Genomic DNA, 26,211 nt, shown 5'->3' on the forward strand with positions numbered 1-26,211 from the left:
TGGCTCTTGATTGCTTGCCCCCCAGTTCGAGATGGTTGATTTATTGTTTTACACCCTGCTGAGGGTGTGCTTGATGATGATGATGATGATTTATATATTGCTTTTGATTTGCTCTGGGCCCCAGTACCTCAGTTATTTGATTTGCTCTGGGCCCCAGGTGCCACTAGTACCTGGAAGAACTAGCACTGGTGGAACTTCACATCTCACAACAGCTAGAACCTCCCTGCATGTGTTGTTGCCATGCTGGCTGGCCACTGGAACAGATAAACCAGTACATGAGGCAGGAGGGGTGGAGAAGGGTGGAACAGGGTGAAGAGGGAGTGGGAAGGGGAAACTGGATGAGGAAGGGAGGAACAGGGGCTCAGTTCTGATTTGCTGGAAGCACAGTTTAAAACATCGGAGAAGCTTCAGGAGGCACTCCATGCGGTAAGTGGGGGGGGCGGATTTGTGCATGGGGGTTGATGGCATCCCATGGAGGTGTGCCATTGTGGACCTTTGCCCAGGGGTGTAGGGCTGGGGAAGTCCACTACTGCAGGGGCAGCTGCAGGAGGAGGTGGTTCCTATCTTCTCATTTTGCAGCCTCCCTACCTCCTTTCTCTCCTCGGACTTGTGCCAGCTACATGGCTGGCGACCCATTGCAGAGTGGTGGCATTCCTATGGGGGGGTCCATGGGTACAAGTGACCCTAGGCAGCATGGCTGGGAGGGCCATGCTGCCTCCCCAGTCATGCTGCCCTGAGGGTCACCTGTGTCCGCTGCCTCCCCCCTTAGGACTAGAGAGGCCACACATGGCTTTTCCACCCCTCAGAAGCCTTCTAAGGCTTCCAGAGGGCCTTTAAACATTCAGCAGAAAACCAGGAATGATGTTTAGAAGCCCCCCCCCCCGACACCTCTGAGGGTCAGGAAGGCCATGCACAACTTCCCCAGCCCTCAGAATGCCTCCAGGGGAGACAATGGGCATAGGGGGGGCACCTCAAGGTGGCCTCAGGAGTCACAGTGGCCAGGACTGCCATTGTTGCAAAGTATAGGAAACTCTGTAAGGAGTGGGAGGCTTATGGAGAGGTATAGGGATTTAAAACTCTTACCCTCCAAAGCCTCCCAATCCACGCTCCCCACTGGATACAATGTGCTCCTCTTTGGTGCAGCTGCAACAGTGGAAGGGGAAGAAGGATAAGATTGGACCCTTAAATGCAGATGAATATATTCTGACATTTGCTGTTCATAGAATTCTGAAATGCATAGCAATGATCTGGACCGATCTGGAATCAGTCTATTAAGAAGGGAAAATAAGATGAACCACAAATCCTGACCAAGGCTGATTTTTTTTTTAAAAGTGTGTTTTCACAAGTTCCTGAAGTTCATTTTCACTTGCCTTGTTAAATATGTGTGAGGGGTGCCCTGAAAAGGGGGGGGGGAGGGTCTCAGGGCATCATCTGGCAGGGTGCCGAGGGTCAGCTGGATGGTCTCATGGGACCCCTGGGTGGGGTGTCCACCTCCCTGGGGTTCCTTGCAGGGGAAGCCTCAGACCAAGCCAGGGGGAAGGGGTTCACAACACCCTTGTCCTCCTCCCTGGAGGCAGGACCTGAGGCCCTTGGTCTTCAAGGCAGGGGCTCCAGCCTCCCCTCTCCAGAACTGCCTGTCATCACAGGCCTCCCTGCTTTTATCCTCCCCAGCCACACCCTCGGCTCCTCCCATTCCTCCCTCTCTAGGCTTAAAGGGGCCCTGACCCTGGCCTGCTTCCCTCCTCTTTGGTGGTTAATGGTGCCCCGCCCCTGCTCACTGCTCAGGTCAGGTGAGCCCTGGGGGGACGGTCTCTCCCACCCAGCTGCCCTACGCCTTACCTGGTCAGCTGGAGAGGTGGTGGTGGCTCTATGCCCAGGCAGTTCTGCCCCTGGCCTGCAGCCAGGTAAGGCAGGGGTCGGACAAGGGCTCGACCCCTGACAATATGATACAACTATACTATAACACACAACCTCTTATCAAAATGATAATACACACCAAAGTGTAACCAAAGTCTATCTAGCCACACATTTGCTCCTGTATGACTGGCATTCAATCTTGACATTTCCCCCTGAAGCATAGCATATCGTTTTATTTAGCTATCTGTAACATTTTTACGCATTTATTCCATAAGCGCTGCAGGACAGTGGTAAAAATAGTCAACCTCCTTTGAGAACACAGCATGACACGAATATCAAGGCTTCTGTGCATTCTCTTAGTGAGCTCTATAGAGATCTAATCAGCCCAGAGTTGGTATGGTAACAATGATCTAAAAAAGCAAACACAGGAAAGAATTATTTCATATGTTGTATATCCGCACACAATGCATTCCAGTCATACGTTACCTATTTACCAGACAAAAATGGGCAGACTATAGATAGATATTATATGTGGCATAAGCCTATAGTCAAGCAACATGAGTTATATTTTTATAAATGTAGCAAAATGCCTAAATTGCCAGCTCTTATCTACAAGCTTTATCAGAACCTAAAATCCTACAGCAGTAAGATGCACTTGTTCAATAGCCCAGTTGGGGCTGGTGGTGGTGGTGATTCTAGACGCAATCCTAGCTGGCACTTAAGCCAGGTTAAAGGACTTGGGCTGACTTCTTGGTGTCATGAATGTGCTGTAAAGCATGCTTACGCCACCTCAGGAATCAGGGAGACCGGCATGAGGACTTGCATTAGCCTCCCTGAGCCAGATCCATCCTTGGAACCAGTGAATTCATGCCGGCCAAAAGTGGCTGGCGCTGGGGTTGGGGAGGCCGTGCGAAGGTTGATACAGGGGTGTTTCGGGGTGTGGGAGGGTGGTAGACGTGCTGGTGGGTAGAGTGGGTGGGACAAGCCAGGAGGCAGTGGGACAAGCCTCCAGTAATTAAGCTGGATCCTAACTCCTCTCCTGAGCAGCACAGCATTACACCAGGCTGCTTGGATTTGCACCAATGATCAGTGATCGCTGGTGCAGATCCAAGTAAACCCATTGGGGTGGCTGCTGAGCGACATGGGGGAAGAGTAATTAAATCCCCCTACTCTGAATTGAGTTGAACATCAGCCACCTCCTACCCTGTGCTGAATACAGCACAGGCCAACTGGCCTGCCTCTTCCAGGATTGGGCTGTGAGAGAGAAAGAACAGAATAATTGTTCATTGCATTAGTCGTAACTGTGATACCAGTGGAGCTTCTAAACATGACACTGGGTATATCAACTTATGCCCAATTCCTGTCATCCTTACTACTGAAAAAGGAAGGTAGAAGGATTACAGAGCTTCTCGGTAGCAGTAACAATATCATGGAACTCCCTCTTGCCAAATTATGCCTTCCCTGAAGACCTTTTGATTGAGACTCTGGAAGCAAGGAACTGGGCTGCACATGATTGTTTTGTTGTGTTTTTCTTTTCTCCAAAGAGGAAGAAAGAAAGGCAATAGGATCTATGGAACTGTAACTTTGGGAAGGGCTACTTGCTACGGCTTCTGTGAGCTCCTTCAGCCTTTTTCCTGTGTAAAGAAAAGGAACATAAAAGGAACTTGTGTTCTGAGGTTTAAACAGCTGTGCTGAATTTAGAATAACAAAAGGAGGGGAGAAAGGACCTCCCCCCCCTTGTGGCTAGTGTAAGTTAGGTGAATGTCTGGGGCGTGTGGAAGGATGCATGGAGGAGGTTTGAGGGATGAGAGATCTGGCAAAGGCATTTAAGCTTCTGGGGTAAATACAGGATGTGTTGGGGCAGTGATGTAGCTACAGGGGGACAGCAGTAAGTTTTGCAGGGTGCATCTACGCGCTGTGTCAGCTGTCCCTCCGCTTGCCATTGGAGCCATTCCAGGCAGTGATAGCAAAGTGGAAAAGATGTCCCCGTGTTGCTTTCACCACCGGTAAGGGCTCCGATGGTGAGGGGAAGGGGCAGCTTACATGGCAGGTTGAGTTGCCCTGCAGAACTTACTGTTGTGCCCTCCATAGCTACGCTACTGTGTTGGAGGCAAAAAGCTGGTGGGGAGGGCTGGTGATGCGTGACTGAGATTCTTTGTGCACTGACTTGCATGGCAAGTTTTGGGACTTTGCTTCCCTGTTCTGAAACATAATGTAGAAATTTCTACACTTTTTTTTTTTCGAAACCAAACCTTAGAAACCTTTTTCTAAGACCTTAGAAACCTTTTTCTAAACCAAATCTTAGAAGTGGCAATGCTTCTAGCCTGTATTAAAGGATGCATTTCTGCCATTCCTTCTGAATGTTTCCATTTATAAGTAGTGTTTGGTGGAACCAAAGATGTTTCCAGGGTATTATCATCTTCCAAAGAACATAGACACTGCATGATGAACCCTCCCTTTTCTCCTAGAGGTAAAGAGTGGGAGTGAATCAACATACAGACAACACTGAAACCTCACAAAAATGTTTCCGGGTAGGATGAATGTTTAAAGCAGGGGTGCTCAATACGTCGATCGCGAGCTACCGGTCGATCACGAGGCAAAATGAGTCAATCTCAGGCTTCTCTCCCGTCCACGCATTCCTGGGAGTGAGCCCCTGGCAGGCTTGTGAGCCCAGGGAGTGAGCCCAGGGAGTGAGCACCTGGCAGGCTCCTCCCTGGGAGAGGAGCCGCTGGCAGGCTTCTCTCCCATCCACACATCCCTGGGAGTGAGCCCCATTGACTCTACTGGGTCTGACTTACCTTTCCCCTGTTTTTGCACTGGTATGTATGGAGATCTGCCCCCCCCCAACTTCCATCTGTTGGTTCTGTGTGCAAGGGTTTTTCACTGGTCTTGCTGTGATGTCTATATAGAGATCTTCCCTCCCCCACACCTTTCCCCTGTTTTTGCACTGGTCTGTATAGAGATCTGCTCCCCCCCCCCCCACTTGTATTGGAATCGAGGAAGATCTGGTGAGGAGGTAGATGTGGTGTCAGCAGTGGCCCCTTTAAGGGTGAGGCCTGGGCATCCAGCAGAGTGTGCTGCACAGCTGCAGCCACTTGAAGGCAATAGGGCCCTCAGGGATATAAGAGCGCCTGAGGCAGGAAGGGCTCCACTTATTTATGTGAGTCAGCCTTTCCTACATGAAGATCATTAAGTCCAAGTACCACCAAGTTCCACCATGACTGATGAACATTTGGAAGTGTGCTTGAGGCTGGCTGTCAGCAGCTACTGTCATCCTGTCATGCATACAAGGACTATGCATCCTTGGCTGATTCATTTCAGTGCAAGTCATCAAAGTAAACTCAAGTAATTACAAAAAATGTTTATAGTTAATTATGTTGTGTTGTGCAATATTGGCTCATGCGGTTATGCAAGGTACACCAACATACATTGTACACATAAATGTTATATGTTATGATGGCGCGAACATTGTAAAAAAACTCTGGTAGATCTCCGGGCCTTGCTGGGTTTCAAAGTAGCTCTCGAGCCAACAAAGTGTGAGCACCCCTGGTTTAAGGCAAGTGACGGAGGGGGGGAGGAAAGAAGCCCTTCTTCTGCTTTTAATATTCTGTGCTCAGATTGTTTTCTTACAGAATTAGGGAGGGAAATGATGCTGTGGGGTTAATAAAGAAATTTTTTTTCAGTGAATCCCGCTAGAGCAGTATATGAGAGCAGGCAGCGTTCTTCCTGGCCTGCTGAAGCACAGTCTGTGTTTCTTGTCATGGCAAGCCATGAAATGGAAAATAATCAGTGGAAAAAGGGAACTCCTTGTACCCCCACTGAGCATATTTATAGCAAATATTTGGTCTAATTCATATTTAATATGCTGCCTAGCTTCTGCTGGCAAACCAATTAAATATGCATTAATAGCAAGACACCTAATTTTTACAATGAACTTAACAGAGCATGTCCAATTCTGTTACAACAGATGGACAACTGTTAAGTGTCAAGAGATAACACTTTTTTAGCAGGGTGTATTTTGAAATATTACCACAGAAACAACATGAATTTCAAATAGCTTCCTCCCAGTATTTTTGAAAGAACTAAACCTGTATCGCCTTTTTGATATTCTGGAGCCATATTTTTCACAAGAACAATCTCAGGGAAAAAATGCTCGGATTTTGGCTCAATGATATTATGCCTGCAAGTGTATTTACAGGACCGTTTCAAGGCATCTAGAGATTTACAGAGAAAGAAAGGATTTTTCAGGTCTGGAGGTGCTTCTGTGTCACGTTATGTCAGGCGACTAAACAGCCAACGGGTAGATGGGACTCGTCAGCCTGGGAAGGCAGCTCATCTGAGAGAAGGAAAACTCTGATCCCAAACCTCCACTGCCTTGTGGCTACATCCAGTTATGGAAAAGGCTTCAGGAGTCAACCTCGAGGCAAAATCCGGAGCCGGAGTCCCTGAGGCAGTTCATGGCTGAACACAGTCACGTTCTGGCAATTCCTGCAACGCCGCTGGAACCAACCGTATTGGCCTCTGCCTTTCCATTGGACCATTTCAGTGACGTGGAGAGGGGGGATTTGCTGCATGGGTAACAGCCTATCCTCCATACCTACTTTAGCCAGGCTTCGCGCACTGGAGAGGACACTCTGTTCCAGGGCCACCATCCAGAGCGTGACGCCGTGGTCTTCTGAGACTGAAGGATGCCAACAATATGTCAGGTCACTTGTACTGCACAAGATTTGATCCTGGATAAGAGGACCAACCCCTGTAGGGTTTCAGACAAGGTTCTTTGTGCCCTACCTGGAGATAACAAAGATTGAACCTGGGATCTTTTGTCTGCAAACCATGTGCCCTACCATAAGGTGGCAGTCTGTCCCTAAAGGGTAATATTCAAGATATATTAATGTTGGTATAGCATAGCTTGACATTGTGTCAGCCTGCCTAGCGGCTGACACACCCACATGATTATGACACACCCACATTATACAATGAGATTGATAGGCCACATATTTTCTTCCCTGCCCAGTCGGTACTCCATTGTCACATAATCATGTGGGTGTGAATGCATGTAGAATATAGTAAGGGTATTTAAATGACAAAATGAGGAGCAGTTTTCGCATTCTACCCCCATGTGATTATGGGTGAAATTCTGACTTGGTCTTCTGCCAGCACATGTCCCTTTTGCCAGCCAAGGAATGTAGTGAACATGCTGTAAAGGACCTCCATGACTGCTCTGGAGGAGGCTGGGCCAGCACACGGATGCATGCAGGCCTCCCTGCACTGGAACCAGGGACCAACGGGGTATGTTTATACTGGCAAAAGCAAGCTGGTACAGGGTTTTGAAGAGGGTGGAACAGGGGCACTTTTGGGTGGGGGATGGAGGGGCAGACCAGGCCTGGGAGGATCCTTAGGCTGGATTCTAATCCCCCTCCTAGCCAGCCCAGAATTACACCAGGCTGCTTGGATTTGCACCAGTGCAAATCCAAGTAGCCCCACTGGGGTGGCTTGCGCGTGACACAAAGTAAGAGGTCGAATATCCCCTTACTCAGAGTTGCACCACTTCCACCTGCTAACCTGGATATAGCACAGGCCAGCTGGCCTGCCTGTTCCAGCACAGGTTAAGATTGGGCTGCCTGTGGTGTGTGCACACATGCACCACATTAATTGATTGGCTGACAGCCAGGCAGTATAATCCAAACTGGTCCATTTATTTTAGACCCAGACTACTAACCAAATACTGAGAACCACTTCATTAAAACCCACTTTTGTCCAGCTCACAGGTGTACACATTTGGTCCCTGTTGCATAAATGCAACAGTGGACAGAAATGGCTTAAACTTCAGTGTTTCCTACAGAAGCACATTTTGAAAACATTCCAATTGGACTCATAGCATGGGTTTGGGTTATGTTCTATATGTTATAGGCTATTTTACCCTGATGTGTTATCTTATTATTATTAATTATTATTAACAGTATTTATATACCGCTTTTCAACTAAAAGTTCACAAAGCAGTTTATAGAAAAAAATCAAATAGATAATGGCTCCCTGTCCCCAAAGGGCTCACAATCTAAAAAGACACCAGCAGGCAGCCACTAGAACAGACACTGCTGGGGTGAGGTGGACCAGTTACTCTCCCCCTGCTAAAAAAAGAAGCACCCACTTGAAAAAGTGCCTCTTACCCAATTAGCAGGGGTAATTATGCCACATCATCATCATCATCATCATCATCATCATCATCATCAAACTAATATACTGTACTAATAAATAATGATGAAGAGTTGTTTATAAGAGTTGTTCATCATAAATAATGAAGAGTTGTTTTGAATATTACTGGTGTCCTTTTATATTCTGTATTATGAATCTCAATGCCACTTTTTTATTATCTGAAGATATAGAGGATGTCTTTTTATGTATCTCATTTTGCATGTCATGCACATACATTAGAAATGTAAAGGAAAAGGCTGTGACCACTCAGAAAATGTCACAAAAGAAGCATTCAGTGGCAGATCTCCCATTCAGTTGATGGGGCTAATGCCCAGGACATGGAGCCTCGCGCTCCTTTTGGTCCCTGTGGAGCTTCTCTGAGGCTCCTGACGGGGTCGGAAACTGTGCTTGCAGTTTTCTGGAAGCACAGAGTGTCAGGGAATCTTCAGGAGGCCCCCCAACACATCCTAGAGTCGCGTGAGGCACTGTGTGCTCCAAGTAGGGGGGATGGATTTGTGCACAGGGAGGCAGTTGCATCCCATGGGGAGGGGGGCACCATCATGGACCTTTGCCCCAGGGTGCGGAGTTGGGGAGGTCTGCCACTAGAAGCATTGTGTTGTGTGTTTCAGTTTGAATGTTGCCAAATTTAAAAAAAACAACAACACAAAACTGCATGCTCTGTCATCAGCAGTAGCCGATCCAAGCAAATCCTATTGATTGTGCAGCTACCCTATTGAACTGAATGAGTTCATTGTGAATATTTAGCTGTACAGCAGGGATAAAAAGAACTGAATTGGCTCATTAGTGCAAAATGCATAAGTTTCTAGAATAATTGGGTAGGCTGAATCTCTTTATTTCAGCTAGATTCTCTCCCCCCCCCCCCCCCACAAATGATAACCATGTATGAGAGCAGTTATGAGCACTCACAGAGAAGTAGCTACATCACAGGACACCTCTGATGCTGTGTTTCAGCTCATAATGCAAGCTCTGCATCATAACTGCTGAGAAGGACTCTGATAGGAATCAAAGACAACTGTCCCACAGGGGGGCACATTGATGCAGACACATTCACTGTGGAAATTGCCTTTTCACTTCTTTTTTTTTTCCAGGTTTCTGCTGCTGTGGCACAAAGCTGAGATCGGAATTTTAAAACAAGAGCAGTTCAGATTCTGAAAGAGATGTCACAGATGCCAAATTCTGACTTCCAGTTTCAGATCAAGAGCAAAGAATGACAAGAATGATAAAGAGTGTCATGTATGCACTCTTCGGCCTGGTGCATACGGTTTGTGGCAGCAGTCTCTGAGGTGCTGTCCATAGTAGCACCCCCAACATGACTTGTGGGAAGTGGTGTCGGAATTGGCATGGCAGCACCACCAGTGAAGGCCATGCAGCAGAGCTGCATGGAACCCATATGCCAGCAGCAAGTCTGGGTGAGATAGAAAAATGTAAGATCCCAGGAAATTTCTGGGCCCCCTCCTTTGGCTCCCGGACCCCTTCTTTGACCCTGAGTCTGGGTATTATTTATCCCCTGAACCCCCCTCTCCTGGGCCCTGCCGTGCCCGGGTCCTTCACCTAATTGAGCCTCTGATCATCCACCACACATGTATGGATTGTGCTGGTAACGCAGGGATGTCCCCCCAATAAGAATTTTCCATTAAGGGCTGATTAAGACCCCTCACTTGGATGGCATCAGGAGTAGAGTGAGCTGTGGTTGCTCCAAACAATGACGTCATCTTCAACTCTTCAAGAAGATTGGTCAGATCGTGGGCATCAGATTGTCTGTGGGTCTGGTTCTGGCCCTCAGGAGGGCTCAGTCATGCCACAAGGTTTTCCATGCCACGAAAACAGTAAGCAAGCACCCCCAGACAGAGGCACACTTCAGTCAGCATGCGTGGGGACGAGTGCAGAGTCAAAGGGGCCCTGACTCGAGTCTTTTTCAGAGTCTTCCATGCGTGTGACTCACGAGTCGCCGAGTACACGCATTTTCATGACTCGAGTCCAAGTCACCTGGCTCAGGTTCCCAACATTGTTTATCCAAGAGTAACTTCCTTCAAGTTCATACTCTCTCCACACATTTGTATGTATAAAATTGCAGGCACAGTTCCGAGTAGACCCATTCGGGAAGTGGAGGCTTACTCCCAGCAAGGGAACAAATGTTCCCATACCCAAAGGAGACATTTGGAACTGCTCTCCCAGATGCTGTACGCTCTGGTGGCATGGCTACATGGGGGGGGGGGTTTGATAAGGTTTAGCTGTTACTTTAACCCTCCCCCTGATTTCATGGGTCAAGTGACAAGATGGAAGTCAGTTGAAGGCAGAGCCCCAGGATAACTAGAGAACATTTCTTTGAGTCTGTTTCAGTTTGTTATAACAGTACTTTCTTCTGTTTCCTCAGGTACGCATATATCTGCCCACTTACATTTCCTATAGAAGTGTATGTGCATGAGAGGGGAGACTACAGCAGACAGCAAAATAATCATTTAACTAACTCAAACCCTTTCCAAAGCAGAAGCAACACATTCATGTTATCTCCTTCTGTTGATACTGAAGAAGTCCCTGTTGCTCCAAACGCATTGGATTGGATACACAGATATACACTGGATACACGTTGGATTAGTACACAGAGTAGCAGGGGAAAAAAGCATCCAGAAGAGTGTTTCAGTAGTGTACTTGTGTGGCTTCACACACAAGTACACCAGATGAAACATAAATCATGCTGTTTGGAATATTCCCAGAGAGAGAGAGAGAGAGAGGGGAATCTGTTTTTCAATCAAATCTAATTAAATCCCATATCATATACAGGCAGCATTGGCTGCACCAAAGATATGACTGCAGCCATGTCACAGATATCGGTTGGGAGAAATACACATGCAATTGGGTACTCTCTGTTCTGCCTCCCCATCAAAGCCAAACACAATTATCCTATGTGTGAAAAATGGAGGAGAAAAAGATCCCAGATGTGGCATTCTCTTGGTATGTATTTTTGTGCTTGTGTGGGAGGCAGGTTCCTCTGAGAAACACCTGTACTGTAATTTTCTGGCAAGAGCCTAGTCTTTACAATCTCCGCACATGCCTCCCCCCATCTCAATTACCTACCCTATTATTCTGTTGTTTTGAAGAGAAGCAAATGAAAAATTGTTACACTCGGAGCAAGCACAGGAGATGCTTGTGAGGGAAAATTCTCACCAACTAATTTGCTTTGGTGACAGTAACAATTACTTTCCTCTTCAACAGCAATTAGAAAACTCATTGTATTCTGTATCCAGTGTACCCAGATTCTCTCCTTTTTCTGTGAAATTCAGCCCAGGCACCCCCCCACCACCACCACCTGAATACTAGGGGAATCATAAGCTGACATCCTCTTCAGGGTTCAGGGCACTCCCCCAGTTCATGGGCAATACTTTAGCTTTCAAAAATTTACCTCAGAGTTTCCCTCCGCAAATCTGGTTGTTAAATGTCAGTTGTCTTATGATGTATGCTCCTCACTCATCTTAACGTTAAGAGAAGAATGTTTTAATGTTGCTTGAAGTCTATGGAGATTTTACCATAGTTTGTTTTTCCTTAAAATGTGTTTAGATCCTTGAGGAGGTCAAGGTATAGTATAAATGACCCAGGCCCAATCCATCCTGTTTTCCAGTGCTGGCACAGCCGTGCCAATGGAGCATGCACTGCAACTTGTGGTGGTGAGGCAGTCACAGAGGCCTCCTCAAGGTATGGGAACATTTGTTCCCTTTCTTCGGGGCTGCATTGCTGCTGAACCGGTGCTGGAAAGTTAGATAGCGTTGGGCCCCTGACGACCAAATACGTACATCAATATTCACAGGATATTCTCTGAACATGCCAGCAGTTGCCAAATATCCACATGACATTTGATACTGGTACTTGATATTTAGCATTTCGACAGTTGATGTCTGACAGGCTTTTGTAGCTAATATATAATGCTATAATTGAAACTGTTTTGGTTCCTTTGGGGTCCTTAGATGTTCTGACTGAGAAAGAACTTCCAAATTCACTTCAAGTTCATCTGGTGACAATTGTGTGTCCTTTGTCAAATGCTAATGAATGCACACAATTGTCACCAGTTGAACTTGAAGTGAATTTGGAAATTCTTTCTCTGTCAGAAACTCTGAGAAATCCAAAGGAACCAAAACGGTTTCAATGAGAATAGAAGAATATCTCATGGTTACCACACAACCCTAAAAAAATCCACCTTTTCTTCAAGTACAATATCATCATAATATGCACATCAGAATAATAACTGATGAACTCCATGACTCTACAGCATGAGTCATAGCTCTCTCCCAAGGCTCACTGGAGGCTGTGTGACTTCTCTTAATAAAGCTGTAATAATTATATCCAACTGAACTTAATTCTATCCAGACTGCATTAATAAATAATGAGTACTGGATTAAGACATAATAATGCTTTAATCAATAGCTAGAGAAAAATCATTCTCCAGCTTGGTGTTATAACACTTCACTGATCTAGAACAACTATTATATGTCTCCAGCAGCAACTTCTAATATCTATCATCCACTTTACATTTCTGGGTTATGGCCAGGGATGGGCAAGTCCGGACAAGTCCGCCCCCACCACTCGACTAAAAAATGAGTCATAATGGCGGCACTTTCCAAGTTGGGTGTTCTGGGGGGGGGGGCAAAGTACCCACTATCCATCCAGGCATCCCATAATAACAGCAGCAAAACAGCCTGGACATGGGAGATTTCCCTCTGCATGTCAAGCAAGTTGATACACTTCAGTTCTACAGCCGGCTTCATCTAAGCTGCCTGGCCAGCATGTGTTGCGCTGCTCAGAGACGCACCTACCCCCGGCTTTCCCTGCCTCCTGCAGCCCCTCCTTCTGCTTGCAAAACCCGCTTGTCACTATGGGGAAAACTGACTCCTCCTGTCCCCATCCCTCTTCCAGAGACACATCCTCCATCCAATGGATGCTCCAGGGGACCAGAGGAGGAGCCTCCCTGTCCAGGTTCTGTAGAACTCCCATGTGGATGATTGAGCCAGGTAAAATGGATACTTCTGCAAAAATTGCAACAAATTCTGCATCACGAGACCCTATAAATTTTTTTAAGCACAAACAAAAAAAAATGCATTGGGCTTTCCCAGTGTGTTGTAAACAATTAATTACATTACATAAAATAAATTACGTTTATGTTAGTAAACGTAAGTGTAAACATTAATAAATGAATATGAATAAATGTTATTAGAAGTCTAACAGTGTATGCTACTGTTCCATGTATACAATGCAAAGGTATGACTAAGCAAGGTGTATTATCAGATTGTGGAAGATCTATGTATTTTGAAGAGTTAGGGCGCAATCCTAACCCCTTACATCATTGCTTTCCAGCACTGACATAGCGGTGCCAATGGGACGTGTGCTGCATCCTGCAGTTGGGGGGCACTCATGGAGGCCTCCACAAAGTCAGGGAATGTTTGTTCCCTTACCTCAGAGCTGCATTGCCCTTATGTCAATGCTGGAAAGCACTGACATAAGGGGTTAGGATTGCAACCTTAGCGGTTTGCACAAGTTATTCCTGATGGTTAGCCTGTTCTATCATGGTTGGGTTACTCTTTCTAAAATTGTTGAGTCCCACTAACAACCGAATCCTATCCTTCTCCCCTGCTGGCATAACTAGCATTGCGCCAGTGGAGGCTGTTTTAAGGCAATCGCAAAGCAGTCTCTATTGACATGCACTGTGGGCCAGCTAGCGGGGAGGCCAGAGCGGCCTTCTGTGCACCAGTGGATTACAGATATCAGCTGGAACAGGTAAGCCCTTGCAGGGGGTTGGAGTCGGGGAGGGAATTAAACAGGGCGGGGTCCGGAACAGGGAAGAGGGTGGGCAGCATGGGGTGATGATGGAGGAGCATAGATCAGGTCTGGAATGGGGGGTAGGATTGGCAGCAATGATACATGCTGAATCCTGACTCCCCCTTCCTGGGCCTGATCTGCTTCCCCGAGTCAACGTGGACTTGTAACAGTGATTGAGGTGGCGTAGGTTCAAGAACTCATAGTAGTTGCTGGGGCTTACCCTGGTGCAAAGGGGCAAATGATTGGCCTGCAGTGCTAAGGGAACAATCATGTTTTTGTGCCTACTATTCAATACAATCCATTTACAACTACGTAAGCTTTGAGGAAGAGAGGGAAATGTACCTCTTTCCCATAGTCACCATTTGACTGTTTTCTATTTGTTTGCCACAAAAACCCAGCGTGTATATCTAATTTATCACATGATCTGACCTTCAAAACAATGCCAATAAAACTATTCTTTCCCTACCAAATGTCAGCCTAACTGGCCATTTTTAGTAAAAGTCAAGTTGCAGGTATGTGACAGACACGGAAAAAAGAGAAATACTACAGGCATCAGCTCCGTACTTCAAGGGTTGTTTCAGAAAGAAACATTAATTTATTGTCAGCGCGTCCAAGCTCATGCCGATAGCATCTGTAAACACTTTCTTTCCTTTTCTAACATACCTATTGAAGAAATAATGAACGTTTCTTATCAAACACTTAGGATCAAGGGCAAAAGCCTGCAAGATTAGTTTCACGCTGCAATCTCAAGCACATTCTCCAGAAAACAGACCCCACCCAATACTGGGAGATGTGGCCTTGACCAATCCTGTACAGGACTGGACCAGACATTTCCTAACTGAACCTATCCCCACAATCCTAGCCAGTGTGTGCACTAGCACAGCATGCGCTCCAGAGATCCTTAGCCATCTCAAAAGTGCTGTATTGCACTTTGCAATGGAAATAGCACTCCAGTATGCTGGTGGGAAGGCCCTCACCAGCCTGCACATATCACAAGGAGCAGTGCACACAATATTTATTTATCACATTTTTATACCACCCTTCCTCCAAAGAGCTCAGGGTGGTGTACACAGCTGCTCCCCTCCTTTTTTCCTCACAACAACCCTGTGAGGTAGGCGAGGCTGAGAGAAAGTGACTGGCCCAAGGTCACCCAGGAAGCTTCATGGCTGAGGGGGGATTTGAACATGGATCTTCCATGTCTGAGTCCACCTCCCAAACCAGTACACCACCCTGGCTCCCATGCAGTGAGTTCCATGCTGGACAGCGCAGGAGCTGAGAAAGGGCAAGGAGGGAAGGGAGGAGGTAGAACAAGGCGAGGGTGGGTGGCAACTGGGTGTGGATGGTAACTGGGCTGGGCTGATAGGACCCGAGAGGGAGTGGAATTGGCAGTGCCGGTATGCACCAATCCCTCTTTCCAGGCCCAATCCACTGACACAGAGCAATGTGGACTTGTGCCAGTAATTGAGCTAGCGCAGGTCTGAGTTGCCCCATTGTGGCTTCTAGGGCTTACCTCGAGTCAAGGGGACAAAAGTCCCCTTACCTCTGGGAAACCTCCTACCTGCTAAATTTCCCTGTGGGGTGCATCATAAGCTAAGCCGGTGCTGTTGCATTGGTGCAGAGGAACTTACATTGGACTGGACTGCCTGTTAAATAATCAGGTGATTTAACATTGGCGGAGGCTGTATGTAAGGAATGACCCTGGAAATTAAAGTTTTCACTCTTCAATCACTGGATCAGTCTCCTTAAAACAAAGGAAGTATCATTAATCAGAACAAATTGTGTGCAAATGCTTTTTTTCTTTCTTTCTTCCAAGCAGAATATAATTTCATACTAATGGCTACTTTCCAGGTAATCATTATCTTAAATGAAAGCTTACTGAACTTCTGTCAATAGGCAACCAAATTTAAAAAGAGTCAAAAACTTCAAAGTCCAAAATGCATTAGTGAATAAATGGCGACTTGTAATCACCATCATCTGGGAGTTAATGAACACGAACACAATTACCACAACACATGAGAGATTGTAAAGGCATTTTAAAACAACAGGTAAGTTTCCCCTATTAATAAGCTGTTCATTAAGCATTCATTGTGACTGACACCTTCAAAATTAATCATATTAGCTGACTGCTACAAAGTAGAGCAGAACCGGTATAAAAATATGATTGCTACGCAGAACAAACCACTGTATATTCCAGATCAGAAACATTTTAGCAGGGGAGAAAATATATTTATTTTGCAAGTATGAACTGACTCACCAGACCAGACGGAAAGGAGGAGCAACTTGAAAAGGCTGGTGCTAGAAAATGATCTTATTAAGGCTGAATGCAAGTTTCATTTCAACTCATTTTCTTTCTATGGGGCAAGCAAATCTTATGTAATCTTGTTCCACCGATTCACTCAGATTGCTGAATGCAAGTTTTAGGCTTTGCCTCTCTTTTGCTTTTTTTGAACCATTTTGCTTGAGAATATCTGGCCCTCTAAGGAAACTGCCTTCTAGAGAGCCAGTCCATCAGTTTGCAATCCAGACTGTGCGCTGGGCCAGCCCAGCGGCCTCTGTGCTGGCGGAAGGTGTTGCAAACATGCCGTAAGGCATGCCACGACGCCTGGCAAGTAAGCAGCGCCAGCAGAGCAGACTGTGCTGCCCTGCCAGCATGGCATTTAGAGCCCCCCAGCCATTGGAACAGGCAGGTAAGGTGGTGCAAAGACATGGGGAGGGCGGTGGGGAGCAGAATGGGCAATGGGGGTGGAATTTCAGACAGGAACTTTTCTTTGCTCTGTCTGAAGATGCCAGGGACCAAACCTGGAACCTTCCTTGTGCAAAGCAAGTGCTTGGTGTGGAAGCCATAGCTTTGGCAGCTAGTTTGGCCTCAGGACCAGCATTGTCAAACCAAGAGCCCAGGTCTGCAGTCAAACCCTGAGGCCACCTTTGTGTCAAGAACCTCTGCGTGGTGGGGCAGAGCAACTCTCTTGGCTGAGAAAATTGTTCAGTTATTGCTTTCTCTCTCTCATTCCATCTGTGAATGGGAAGTTTCCTCTTGAGGTGCCTGTGATGATATTCTGGATGGTTGCTTTGTCACAGCTTCTTCTCTTTCTTCCCATCTGGGAAGGTAAGTCTCATCATGAACTTTAGGTGAACAAACAGGGCAGCTTGCTGCATTGCTCAGCAAAGCCAGTCCCATTTGGCTCGCAATCTCTTTAGCTACCACACTACTATACATGGTGTTTATTTACATTCAGCAAAAATGAAACTCAGGTGCTTTTAGAGGTTTGTGCTCAAAAATCTATCCAAGAATTGACCTATAAAGCTCCTCATGACTAGGAACCTGGGAATCTGAGGAACCACCTTTTCCCATATGAACTGGCTTATCCCCTAAGGATGATGGGGAGGGGGCTTCTCTGGATGCAGCCTATGGCTGGTGGTGAAAAGGAGGAGGACCTCCTTTGTGATGGCACTGATGCCATGGAACTCTCTGCTTGTTGAGCTGAGATCTATGCCCTCCCTGTTGGCCTTCCAGCAAAATCAAAAACATTTTTCATTTCAATGAGCTTTCACACCTTTGTTACTGTTTCATCTTCCTATTCTTTTGTTTGGTTAATTATCTGCTCTGCTGTTTTTTTGTGGGTGTCAAGGTTTCGTTTGTTGTATTTTTAGGCTGCCAGTCAAACTATGGGGTAGGTATTACCAGTGGCGTTACTAGGGTTTGTGTCACCCGGAGCAGGAGACCAGCGCATCACTCCCAGGATGGACCTCCTCCCATGCAGTGTGAGGGGCAATATCCTGGTGGTTGTCGAGATGCTCCATCGCCCCAGCTCCTGCTTTTTTTTTCTTTTTTCTTTTTGCTATAAGTTTTGATAGAATAGAGATATTTCAACATGGTTAATTCTATTGCATTCTGCATGAAACACATTGGATGATATATAACTTGATGGTAGTATTCAAAAATACCAAGATTTTAAAAATTTTGGCCAGTAGTGGTGTGCCCCTCCCCCCCGTGCGTGTCACCTGCTGCAACTTGCACCCTCACACCCCCCCTAGCGCAGCCACTGGGTATCACCTGCCTGACACCCATCCTGGGAAATGGGGACCGGTGAAGAGAGTCTCTAGGATTTGGCATATTTCCAAATATCACCTAAAGAAAAATGTCAAGGCATATTTGAAAATGCCTGCTTTGGAGAAACCTCCAAAGAATTTTGAAAGAAGCAAGAAGTTTCAATAAAGCTAGCACATCTTCTAGGGAGGTTCTATATATTCCTTCCCCATTTCCATGCCTGACCTGCAGTGGATTGGCCTGAGAAAAGAGGCTACATAATAAGGTGATGAACCAAGTTTCTCAAGAATAAATGGGTAAAAGGCCTTGATATTTTAGAATGGCAGCACAAGGCTATGCATGTCTAAGTAATTTCCCTTGTGTTCAATGGGACTTACTACCAGATAACTTACAGCGCAATCCTAACTTGCGCTAGAGCAGGCAGGCCAGCGGGTGTGCGCTGCATCCAGAGCAAGTGTGGGGCCAGAAGCGGTGCAACTTAAGGCAAGTGGAAAATTTTCCCTTATCCCATGTCATGCTGCACTGGCCCCAATGGGTCTACTCGGATCTGCGCCACCTCAGCAGGTGGCACAGATCCAAGGATGGGGCAGCCAGAGGCTGCTCTGTGCCACCCAGGAATGGAGTCAGAATCTGGCATAACCACCAAATGCTGGCCCTGCTCCCTGCCCACCCGCCTCTGGGAATGCCTGCTGCCTGCCCTTCCCCACCCCGAAACTCCTCCTTCCTGCTTCCTCCCTGCCCTCTGCACGCCCTCCAAGACACCTGCTTCGGCTGAGCTCGGCCAATGCAAACTTATACTTCCAGGCCTGGATCTGGCACAGGGAGGCCTACACAACTCTTTGAGCTGGCCTCCCTGATTCCTGAGTCGGTGCAAGTCTGCAACTCCCCTGGGTTGGCACAAGTTATTTGTGCTGGCCTAACCTGGGGGTTAGGTTTGCACCCTTAGTTCTGAATAGACATGCATAAGATTGTGTTGTTGCACATTCACTTGTTTTGAGATGTCTCAAAAAGCATGCATAAACAGAATCTTTGAGAATCTTTTAAAATGCTTTTTTATGGAAGGGGTGGCATACATACCTTTGCATTTTTGCAAGGGACTTGGGAGAGTGACTGTGCAGTGATGGTGGAGAGTTAAAAATGAACAAGCAAGCCAGTATCAACAACTCCATCAAACTGCAGCTGCAAATAAGGCCAAGCAAATAGTTGCCTCATTGTTATGCAGAGTTTAATTAAAAGATTAGACTTAGCAAAAAGCATCCAAAGGTGCAAGCACAAAAAGGGCAACTCAGTGTGAAATTGTCTTTCTTGGCACATAGGACTCAAGAAGCATGGAACCTGTGGCAGTCTGAATGCCAGCAGACAGCTGCACTGGGACTTTTGCAACTGTGAAACAAAAGCAGGATTCCTCACCTGAGTTCCTTTGCATGATAATTTTGAAATCTCATTAAGGAAAGATGTCTTCATTTAAGTGTCCAGTCATAATTCAGGAAATTCAGAATGAAGAGGGAAGGTTTGCGCAGTTGTTTTGGTGGGGAAGGAGAAGTCACATGTTCCCCCAAATGGGGAGAATGGGCACTGAATCTAAGCCTCACCCCAACAACAGCAAGTTTGGAATACAGGTGGAACCTCGGTATCCATTTTTTTGGCATCCACTGATTTGACTCAGGACTGATACTGGGGCCTACCTTTAAATGCCTTGTAACAAGGGAAAGAAAGCACCAGATCCAATTTCCTACCATCGTGCTGTTGAATAATTATAATTTCATTCCATTAGATTCCGTTACTCGCCCCATCTAGTGGCTGAATGCAGTATAGTGTCTATACAATGCATTCTGGGGTGACCATGGAGGAGCAAGAAACCTGGAAGTGGGTCTTTAAAGCTATTTTTTCACCAATTTGGTATCCACTGATTTTTTAAAAATCCACTGGGGGGTTCCAGGATAACCTATAGTTAATACTTGAGAATTCTGTGAAAATACTGATTTCCAATTTAAAAGGTGAGAAGGGAAGATAAAGTCTAGAAGAAGCCTGCAGTCAAAAATTTGTCTCATTAGTTATTATGATTATTTAAAATGTTTGTATCCTGCCTTTCCCATCCCCACTGGGAGAAGCCCAAGGGAGCTTACAGCATTGTTTTCTACGTATTAGTAATAGTTATGTTCCCAATAGGCTAACAATCTTACAGGGGGAAAAAATGGTATGGGGTATTAAATGAGAGCAAATAAGCAAAAAATTCGTGCATCGTAATATAGGCCTTGGCTGTCGTCAGCTTTACATGGTCATAGGCACCTGTTTGACACACATATTGAGAAACTGGGACTGGTGAAGAAATTCTCCATGGTCTAGCACCTGGTTTATCTGGTCCCTATTCCCAAGTTTAGGATGCTGAGAAATAATCACCACAATGACATTAGAGGGAGGGGAGAATGACCAACAGGGCTGTAGTGTTTGTTTGTTTGTTTTTTTAACCAATATTCATAATGAGACCTCTGTTGCAGCTTGAAGAATGCATGCTGAATACTTACTTGAAAATGCAAGGACACAAAACAAAGTCACTCCTAATTCGTTATTCTTCTGTTGGACTGGATGAGTGATGGTGTTCACATCCAAACTTTCTCAGAAGTAGTTCCTTCTCATAATAAACTAGAATAATATGGTTTCATTTTGGAGCTAGTAAGTCAGTAGATTTTTTAAGTAGTTGTGCAATATGCTCGGTATCGAGAGAAAGAGTGTCGGAGATCATTGAGCCAAGGTACACAAAGTCATGGACAACCACAAGATCCAGGTCTACAGAGCTTGCGTCCTGAGTACACTTCTGTACTGCAGCGAGTCATGGACTCTTCGCTCACAACAGGAGAGGAAACTGAACACTTTCCACATGTGCTGCCTCTGACGCATCCTCGGCATCACCTGGCAGGACAAAGTTCCAAACAACACAGTCCTGGAACGTGCTGGAATCCCTAGCATGTATGCACTGCTGAAAGAGAGACGCCTGCATTGGCTCGGTCATGTTGTGAGAATGGATGATGGGCGGATCCCAAAGGATCTCCTCTATGGAGAACTCGTGCAAGGAAAGCACCCTACAGGTAGACCACAGCTGCGATACAAGGACATCTGCAAGAGGGATCTGAAGGCCTTAGGAGTGGACCTCAACAGGTGGGAAACCCTGGCCTCTGAGCGACCCGCTTGGAGGCAGACTGTGCAGCATGGCCTTTCCCAGTTTGAAGAGACACTTGGCCAACAGTCTGAGGCAAAGAGGCAAAGAAGGAAGGCCCATAGCCAGGGAGACAGACCAGGGACAGACTGCACTTGCTCCCGGTGTGGAAGGGATTGTCACTCCCAAATTGACCTTTTCAGCCACACTAGACGCTGTTCCAGAACCACCATTCAGAGCGCGATACCATAGTTTTTCGAGACTGAAGGTTGCCAACTATATATAACTAACTGTGCAATATGCAATGCAATCAATTGCTTGTTTTATAGATAGATAGATAGATAGATAGATAGATAGATAGATAGATAGATAGATAGATAGATAGATAGATAGATAGATAGATAGATAGATAGATAGATAGATAGATACTCTCCTCATATCTTTATATGAATGTCTATAATCTATCAATCAGGCTAAAGTTATTTCTGAATACTATGGCCCAACTTTTTAAACACTCCAGCCTGATTTAGCATGATCCATGAACAGGACCCAGCACTGGGAACCCTGCAGGGAGAAACATGCTTTGCAAGAGGAGAACATCTGGCTGCAAGTTTGAACTGGAGTTGAATCAGATCAAATAAAGTGTCAGTTGATTAATCAGCGAGGGCCAATTTTAATTAGTGAAGACCAATGTGAATTGGTGAGGTTTAAAGGTACCTTTGTTTGTCTGTCCCCATATATTCTGGCTCAGTTGTGTTATTATAAGAAAGGAAAGATAAATGATTAAAGGTGGCCTTTCTTACCAATGATGAGTGGTGGTCTGGGTTTGTTACAGTATATTTTGTCAGTCTCTGTCATATTTTCACATCAAAGGTTGAACTTCTTTTGTGGCAAGGGCACTGTGCTCCCCCTCTCCTTGTAGCTCACTCAAAGCACCCCGCTGGGTTTCTCTGACTATTCCTCTGGGGCTGCCTACCTCGAGCTCCTTATAAACATGGGGCTGGACTTTCCATTTTTCACTCTTATTTGAACAAGGAAAGTCTTTAGAACAACCATAGAATTTCATTTCCAGGTATGCTCTTAAGAGACCTCGGTGCCTGGCCTAATTTCCAAAAGTGTTGAAGTCAATGTGAGCTCCTGGCTGTTCAGCACTTTTGAAAGTTACTGCAGTTTCTTGGGGAATTTGTCCTGCCCCTCCTGTTGTCGACTGTAACAACCCCATTGATTTCTGTGGTGCTTCATGGACCTATTAGATTTCCAACTGTGTCTGGAATTTTGGGTTTGTTTGTTTTAAATCTCAGCCTTTGACATTCATTTTCCTGAAGCCGTTCCTTGTTGCCGAGCCCTGCTTCTTGTCAAGCCAGCAGAAGACCAGGCAAAGAGTTCGGGAAGGAACTCTCCAACTGGGCTAATGGACAACAAACAAGCAGATAAAATTCATGTGTCTTGACAAGTACATCCTTGGAAAGCAATGCAAGGAGGAATAGAACATCATAGATGTTTATAGGGCTGTGGGATATTAGCATTCTGGAAGCATGGAAGTTGCCTTCTTTACTGCTGTCACATACTGGGTTGACATTTTCATTGAGCCCCCACCTTTTCATTGATCCCAAGATCTCTTTGCTGGTCCATCACCAATAGCTCAGATACTGTATACGTGAACCTCACTGTTTACCTCCCAATTCTAGATTGTTTATGAACACATTAAAACATACCTGTCCCACTACAGATTCCTGCAGAATCCACATTCCTGCGAGGTCACTTTACCTCATATAACAGTGGACTAATTTTGACTATGCGTCTGATCAGCCCCACTTCATGAAGAAGAGAATGCGTGCATGCATGTTTCCTCTTGCACCAGTGAGGTGTGTTGTCGCTACACCAGGGGTCGGCAACCCGCGGCTCTGGAGCCTCATGCGGCTCTTTCAGTTGTCTGCTGTGGCTCCTCCGGGTAAAAGTGGCAAAGGGGGTGACAGGAGGCACCTGTGCATAGAGTGCAGGCTGCTTCCCTCCACCCCCTGCGCTCACTGCCCTCCTCTCCCTTCACCCCCACCTCCCGCATTGGTTTCCCTTTTCAATTTTGCCCACTCTGCAGGCTTAAGGTCCCAGGAAAGGGTGCCTGGGATTGCAGCCTTGGAGCTGCAAGGATGGGTGAGTGGGAGCCCGAGCCAGGCAGGTCTGTTCCAGAGCAAGCCCCGCTGTAGTCCCTGGGCTACTCCAGGTGACATGCCACAACGTTTTGGGTGACACCTGCATTTACCTGAGTTTTTTTTACTTGCATTTCATTTTTATAATTATTTGAGATTTCTTTATAGAATGCATAGCACCACACATGATTGGACCGTATTTTTTAAAAAAGAAATCAGTATGTAAAGAATTGTTTCTCATTTATTTGGGGTGGGGTGGTGTGGGGTGGTGTGGGGTGACATGCCAGCAGACTCAAGTGAAGCATCTTCAGAATTTTTGACATGCCGAGCCCGAAAGGTTTGCCATCAATGGTCTATATCAGGGGTTGGCAACCTGTGGCTCTAGAGCCGCATGTGGCTCTTTCAGCTGTCTGCTGCGGCTCCTCCGGGTAAAAGTGGCAAAGGGGGAGACAGGAGGCACCTGTGCTGGGAGGGCAGGCTGCTTCCCTCTGCCCCCTGAGCTCACTGCCCTCCTCTCCCTTCACCCCCACTTGCCCCGCATTGGTTTCCCTTTTCAATTTTGCCCGCTCTGCAGGCTTAAGCTCCCTGTTTTTTCCTTCCCCAACTCTCCAGCAGGACGTCCTCCTCCTCAGCCACTGCGAGCCCTTGCAGCCCGCCTTTCCCTGAGCAGGTCCCCACTCAGTGCAAGGAGAGGCTTTTCCTCCAGAGCTGAGGCGACATCCTGTGTGTCTACTCAGTAGTAAGCCCCATTACAGCGGATGAAGCTTACTTCCAGGAAAGGGTGCCTGGGATTGCAGCCTTGGAGCCTGCTCCTATGTGTGTCTACTCAGTAGTAAGCCCCATTACAGCGGATGAAGCTTACTCCCAGGAAAGGGTGCCTGGGATGGCAGCCTTGGAGCCTGCTCCTATGCGTGTCTACTCAGTTGTAAGCCCCATTACAGCGGATGAAGCTTACTCCCAGGAAAGGGTGCCTGGGATTGCAGCCTTGGAGCTGCAAGGATGGCTGAGTGGGAGCCCGAGCCAGGCAGGTCTGTTCCAGAGCAAGTCCTGCTGTAGTCCCTGGGCTACTCCCAGGAAGGTGTGGAGGGCTGCAGCCTCAGCCCCCTCCTATGCAGGTCTACTCACAAGTAGACAGTGAGGCTTCCTCCCAGGATAGTGTGGAGAGGACTGCAACCTGAGAGCTCCAACCAACTTGTCTGCTCAGAAGTCCCATTGTAGTCAATGGGGCTTACTCCCAGGATAGTGTGGAGAGGGTTGCAGCCTGAGTGAGGGAGGGCAGGCAGGCAGGCAGGGCAGAAGCTGGCCTGTGGCTGCCCCCCCACCTTCCCCCCAGCTCTGGCTTCTTCTCTTCCCCACCTCAGGAGTCTGTGTCCTTTTTTCCTTCCAGCAGGGTGCCTCTGGAAGGTGGGGGGAGTTCTTTAGTATCCATGTAAGATAAGCAGATGTCATAACCACCATATGTATTGGAATCGAGGAAGATCTGGTGAGGAGGTAGATGTGGTGTCAGCAGTGGCCCCTTTAAGGGTAAGGCCTGAGCATCCAGCAGAGTGTGCTGCACAGCTGCAGCCACTTGAAGGCAATAGGGCCCTCAGGGATATAAGGAGCACCTGAGGCAGGAAGGGGGGGTTGTAGAAGGAGTGCAGTTTGGAGGTAGGAGACGAGACTGACTTGGCTTATTGACTTTGACTTGGATACTCTGACTGATTTGACTGACTTACTTTGGAATCTGACCTTGGACTGTGACTTGGCTTATTGACTTTGGACTCTGCCCTGGATACTCTGACTGACTTTGTGACTAAAGGACTGCTGGAGACACTGGAGTTTGAAGTGTGGCTGCTGTGCCCAAGACCTGCTGAGGACCCAGGGTTTGCTGTAGTGGTGGGAGGCTGCTGGCAGGAGAGAGGATCTCTGCAGGTTGAACAGGCCAGCTACCCTGGAGGTGGGGTCCAGCAGGACTGCAGAGCATAATCAGGGTCATTTGTTGGGGGAAAGAAGAGGAGCTAATTTGCTTAAAGTGGTCATAATTCTCCAGGCAGAGAATGGCCTTGGAATCAGGCAAAACACCATAGAGGACCAGGTGTCTGAAAACACAGGACAAGAATGTATGACAAAACTAACTAAAAGCTACAAGAGGGAGCTACATTATAAAAATGGGACCTATAAGAGCATAAAGGTAAAAAAAACCTATATATGCAGTGTTATCTTCATTTTAGATGTCAAAAGGGTTTTGTGGCTCCCGAGGGTTTTTTTTCCTCCGGAAAACAGGTCCAAATGGCTCTTTGAGTGTTTAAGGTCGCCAACCCCTGCGCTACACAGTCATGGTGGAGAGAAGCAGAACTTCCATGCCCAGTGAGGAGGAAGATGCATGCACAAAATGCTCCTTTTCACATGATTCAGTGGACCTGATAGGTGGTATCATCAGAACAAACCCAAAGATAAGATTCCATAAACCATGTTGCAGATAGGGGCCCTAAGTATGACCATATGGTTTGTTTCTAAAATTTGAAAGGGTATAAAAAGCTGAACAGAACCTTAAAGAGATGTAAAATGTTTTAAGTCATAGAAAGCATCTCACTTTTAAATGATCATTCACTTCTTAAAAGCCGGAAGGGGTATACATCTTAAATGTATGACATGCCTATTCTTTGAGAATGGCTGAAAGCCTGGAATGCATATTCAAGGGAAATGCCTCCATTATAAACATTTTCAAAAAAGGCACAAACATGAATGCAGCGACATACAGCGTAAAATTGTTTTAACCTTCCTTCCGAGATTTTTGGATTGAAGATGCAAGTTTTCCCCTTTGGGTATAAAGGGAGAATGAAGTATGAAAAACTGGTTGACGTTCATTTCACACAATGGCATACAATGTATTTGTAAAGCAAGCATTATAAATTTTGCATCATGATGGCAGGCTACATGAGGAATACAATAGCAAAGGTAGCCCTGGTATTTGGTCCAGTGAGTACTGACTGATCAGCAGCAGG

The 26,211-nt window shown here is 46.5% G+C and overlaps 1 pseudogene; it reads right to left on the bottom strand.

Moving 5' to 3' along the window:
- LOC136638566 (zinc finger protein 721-like) overlaps positions 1-26,211 on the bottom strand; it is a 1,054,179-nt pseudogene that overhangs the window by 161,863 nt on the left and 866,105 nt on the right.

The sequence above is a fragment of the Tiliqua scincoides genome, chromosome 2, assembly GCF_035046505.1.
Source record: "Tiliqua scincoides isolate rTilSci1 chromosome 2, rTilSci1.hap2, whole genome shotgun sequence".
NCBI lineage: Eukaryota > Metazoa > Chordata > Lepidosauria > Squamata > Scincidae > Tiliqua > Tiliqua scincoides.